Genomic DNA, 5,265 nt, shown 5'->3' with positions numbered 1-5,265 from the left:
TGTCTGGGGCGGATTAGCTGGGCAGCGAGATCACAGAGCAACCAGGCCCTAAACTGCTCCAACAATTAGGCAGGACTTTTCCTCCCTGCCCTTTTCAAACTTGCTGTGGTGGATTCCTTTTTTTAGTTCGGGGAAGATTGATGATTTCATTATTTGTGGCACTCAGCAACAAATCTCAGAGTTGCAGCTAAAGTGAGCTCTTCCCCCACGCTGCATCTTCCGCTCTGTTATTCATCATGTTTAATCATTCGCTTACCTCGGACCGCTGCTGGCCTTGGGAGGGCAGGGTATTATGGACTTGGGACAGTTTTACACTTTAGAGGCTGAGGGGAGGGGACTGTGTTAGGAAGGAACAGGGCTGGGGTGGGAGAGTCATGGCTCAAGGTGGGCGGGAGCCAGTGAAGCTGCAATGGAGGTGACAGAATGACCAATAAAGGGAAGTGACAGCAAAACCCTCCTGGGACCTCAAAGGCTGACCCTGTTTGCCAAGAAAATCTCCCATAAAAGGGGTGAGACTTAACGCCAAAAAGAAAAGGAGAGAAACGGCCGGAGGGTTCTCTGCCAAGGGAATGTTGAAGAATTTAATTCGAGATGAAATGTGCTCTTGTTTGTGTACAATTAATTTTCTCCCCAAATGAAAGGTTTTGTCTGTCACTCGAGTGTTTCAATAGCAACCGCGTAATTAAGGTAGCGTGTGCCTCTTCAGTTTGGGAAGCGGCTGTTTGTGTTAACATGTTGGGGAAGCACACATTGCTTGGACTAGTTCCTGCGTCTAAGAAGGTAAAAAACAAAACAAAACACACAAAGAATGGAAGAAAACACCTCCAAATAGAGCCTTGGCTCCCGCGGGGATGATGTCATCTGGAAAATGTGAGCAGGACCTTTCCTGAGAAGCAAGAGGCCTGGGCTTCCTGGGATGGGAGGCTGTGAGGAGGAGAACTTAGACAGTTTCCAGAAACTCTAAAAACGGAGTCATGAATTCAAATGCCCGCGGGGGCCAGGTAGGAGGTGCATGTCCTGGAAGGGGTTGGCTGTAGTTTTTGAATACAAGTGTGTTTTGTTTGCATAGCAATACACAGGTGTGAATACTTTAGTTCCACAAAGGAGTATGCACTCTCCTTTGTGTTGAAATTTATGGATCTTTTAATTTAACTTTCGTGGGGTTTTTTTTTTCCTTTTAATAAAGAGATGGTGTATTACTTTTCTACTGCTGTGTAACAAATTGTCACAAATTTAGGCTTTTAACACAGCAACCACGTCTTATCTCACAGGTTTTCCAACATGATGTGGCTGGATTCTCCTCTGAGGGTCTGACCAGGCTAACATCAGGGTATCTGCCAGGCTGTGGTTCTTATCTGGGACTCAGGTCCTCTTTCAAGTTCCCTGGTTGTTGGTAGAATTAATTTCCTTCTCATGTTTTCCACGTGGTCCTCCCTATGTTCAAGCTAGCTATGGTGGGTGGAGTCCTACTCATGCTTTGAATCTCTCTGCCTTCCTTTTTAGCTTTTAAGGGTTCCTGTAATTATCTTGAGCCCACCTGGATAATCCAGGATAATCTTCCTATTTTAAGGTCAGCTGACTATTTAATCTTAATTACATCTACAGAGTCACTTTTGTTCTGCAATATAACATAATAATGAAAGTCACATCTGGTGGTGGAGGTTATGGAGACCAACTCAATGTTGAGAAGTGAAAAACCTGGTTAAAAAGAGATGAGAGATCTGAACAGACATTTTACCAAAGAAGATATATGAGTGGCAGCTGAGCATATGAAAAGATGCTCAACGTCTTTGTTGATGCAAAGTAAAATCACCATGTGATGCCATGACACACCCAGTAGAATTGCTAAATTGAGAGAGACTGACAAGACCAAGTGTTGGCAAACATTTGGAGCAGACGGAACACTCCTACATGATTGGTGGTTGTTCCAATGGTATCACCACTGTGTCAAAACAGTTGCCAGTTTCTTACAAAGTTAAACTCACACTGTTTGACCCAGTGATCTCACTCCTCGGTATTTATCCAAAAGAAATGAAAACATATGTCCACACATAGCAGCTTTATTCATCATGAAACAACACAAATGCGCATCACCCGGTGAATGGGTAAACACACCAGTGTATGTAGTTACAATGGAATATGATACTACTCAACAGCAATGCAAAAGAAGTGATTTACTGATAAAAGCAGCAGGAATGGAGTTCAAAAGTATGATGCAGCCGGTCCCAGTGTGCTGTGGCTCCACATGGCCTGTAGTCCCAGGTCTGTGCCCCACATTGCCTGCCTGCCATGGAGCCTGACCCTAAGGGCCCTGCTGCCTCCAGCCTCACTGCCATCCCCGAGGGCTGGTTCCACCAGACGTGCAGCCTGCAGTCCAGGCAGGCCTTGTCTCTGCTCCACGACCAGCACTCGCACTACCAGAACATCCTTGTCTTCTGCAGTAAAACCTACAGCAATATGCTGGTGTTGGATAGCATCATCCCGGGCACAGAGAGGGATGAGTTCTCCTGCCAGGAGATGGTAGCCATCCTGCCTCTCTGCAGCCACCCCAACCCACGAAAGTTGCTGATCATCGCAGGCAGAGATGGGTATCTTGCATGAGGTGGGGAAGCACCTCTCCATGGAGTCTGTAGTCCAGTGTGACATTGACAAGGATGTCATCCAAGTCTCTAGGAAGTTCCTGCCAGGCATGGCCAGTTGCTACTCTAGTTCAAAGCTGACCCTTCATGTGGATGACGTTTTGAGTTCATGAAGCAGAACTAGGATGTCTTCGATGTTATCACTGACTTCCCAGACCACATGGGCCCGGCTGAAAGCCTCTTCAAGGAAGCCTATTGTCAGCGGATGAAGGTGAAGATGGCCCTCGCGGAGGACGGCATTCTCTGCTGCCAGGGAGAGCGCCAGTGGCTGCACCTTCACCTCATAAGGAGATGCGGCAGTTCTGCCAGTAGCCGTGGTGGGCTACACCTACTGCATGGTCCCCATCTACCCCTGCAGCCAGTCTGGCTTCATGCTGTGCAGCAGAACATGAGCACCCATGACTGGGAGCTGGTGCAGCACCTGACACAGCAGCAGGTGGGGCAGATGCAGCTGAAATGCCACAGCCCAGACGCGCACCGCACAGCCTTTGTGCCGCCCAGGTTTGCCTGCAAGGCCCTGAATGGTGTGAGCTGAGCCCCACTGCCACCACCAACACCACCTGGGACCTCGGACAAGGGAGTCTCCAGGGTGCCTGGGTGCCTCCAGCCCTGGGCCAGACCTCCTGCCAGCTCTCACCGATCAACTGAATGTTACAGGCCCCAGAATGCTGCCCGGCCTGCCCTACTGGGTGGACTGTCTGTCTGTGTGTCTGTGTTGTTCTGTGTGGCATTCAGCCTCCAAGCCTATACCAGCTGTGCACACTGCTGTCTGTCTCACTTCTGTTACCCTCTTCACTCCCAAACACATGTATTAACAACAACAACAACAACAACAACAACAAAATAGTATGTTTAGGAAGAAGCCAGGCACAATGTGGTTCCATTTGCATGCAATTCTAGAAAATTCAAAACAAAAGTGACAAAGAGTAGTGGTTGCCAGGGGCTGATAGTGGAGAGAAGAGATCGACTGCCAAGGGGTGGGAGAGAACTTTTTTGGGACGAGGGAACATTCTGGATTACGATTGTTATGGTGGTTATTTATATGACTGCATACAATTGTCAAAACTCAACAAAATGTTCACGTAAAATTGGTGGCTTTTATTATATGCAAATTATACCCTCATAGAGCTGACATCATATCATTACTATAATGGAAAAATCAGTGCTCCCTGCCAAAATTTCAGGCAGCTGTAAAAAGAAATACATATATGTGGCTGGGCGCACTGGCTCACTCCTGCAATCCCAGCACTTTGGGAGGCCAAGATGGGTGGATCGCTTTGAGCTCAGGAGTTAGAAACTAGCCTGGGCAACATGTCAAAACCCCATCTCTACAAAAAATACAAAAATCAGCCAGGCATAGTGGCTTGCGCCTGTCATTGCAGCTGCTTGGGAGGCTAAGGCTGGAGGATCGCTTGAGCCTGGGAAGCGGAGGTTGAAGTGAGCTGAGATTGCACCACTGCACTCCAGCCTGGGAGACAGAGTGAGACCCTGTCACACACACACACACACCCACACACACACACACGAAATACATATATGTAAAAAGTATATGAAAAGTATACAAAAAGAAAACAGACATCCCGGGTGTTGTGTGTGCCTCCTTGCACCTCCTAAACCCATACTATGGCTTATTAGGCACTAGATTCCAGCTGTGGGTTACATCTGGAGAGCCCCCTATTGCCACCCATAGATGACCACAGCTGTATAGATTGTGACTATGAAGATATTTGTATGCATTGTAGAATCAGCTTAATAGGTGAAATGGTAGATGTTATTCAAGGGTGCTAGTCTAAACCCACAATTGGAGGTTTGTTCAGTGAGAAGTGATTGTACACATGGTCTGTCAAATAGGACCACACTTTGTGCCTCCAGGACTTTGCACATACTGTTCCCTCTGCTGGGATTGCTCTTCCTGCGGCTCTTTGACCAGCCAGTTTCTTCTCTTTCTTGGGATTTTGGCATCAAAATAGTCTCAGAAAAGCCCTCACTGACCACCAGCCGTGCTAATGCAGCCCTCACCACAATTACTCTCTGACTCAAAGCCATGCTCATTTTTTTCAAAGTCTTTTCATAACTAGCTTGTTTATTGATTTAACTGTTGTTTTTTTTTCAGAGACAGGGTCTCACTCTGTTTCCCAGGCTCGAGTACAGTGATGTGGTCATAGCTCATTGCAACCCTGAACTCCTGGCCTTAATAAAGGGATCCTCTCACCTCAGCCTCCTGAGTAGTTAGAACTACACACATGGCTTTTTTTTAAATCTAAACTTTTTTGAAATGTATTTTTTGTAGAGATGGGGGTCTTGCTATGTTGACCAGACTGGCCTGGAACTCCTGGCCTCAAACAACCTTCCTGCCTTGATTTCTCAAAGCACTGGGATTACAGGTGTGAGCCACTGTGTCTAGCCACTGATTTAAATTCTTGAGTGTAGATTTTCTTCCCAACCAGACCATGAGCCCCATGAGGTTAAAGCCAGGTCTGGACCGTCCCATGCAGTTTCTCCACAGCCTTGAGTGGGGGCAGTCACAAAGCAGACTGGATTAGTTTTCCATTGCAATGTAATAAATTGCCATAAACTCAGCAGCTTAAAACAATGTGCTTTTATGATCTCACAGTTTATGTGGATG

General features: G+C 47.0%; 1 pseudogene; it reads left to right on the top strand.

Annotated features, from left to right (window-relative positions):
• Positions 1 to 2,289: 2,289 nt before the first annotated feature.
• Positions 2,290 to 3,174, top strand: LOC129021703 (spermidine synthase-like; annotated as a pseudogene).
• The last annotated feature ends 2,091 nt before the right edge of the window (positions 3,175 to 5,265 follow it).

Source organism: Pongo pygmaeus, chromosome 21 (assembly GCF_028885625.2).
Source record: "Pongo pygmaeus isolate AG05252 chromosome 21, NHGRI_mPonPyg2-v2.0_pri, whole genome shotgun sequence".
NCBI lineage: Eukaryota > Metazoa > Chordata > Mammalia > Primates > Hominidae > Pongo > Pongo pygmaeus.
This window is presented reverse-complemented; position numbering and strand designations above follow the sequence as displayed.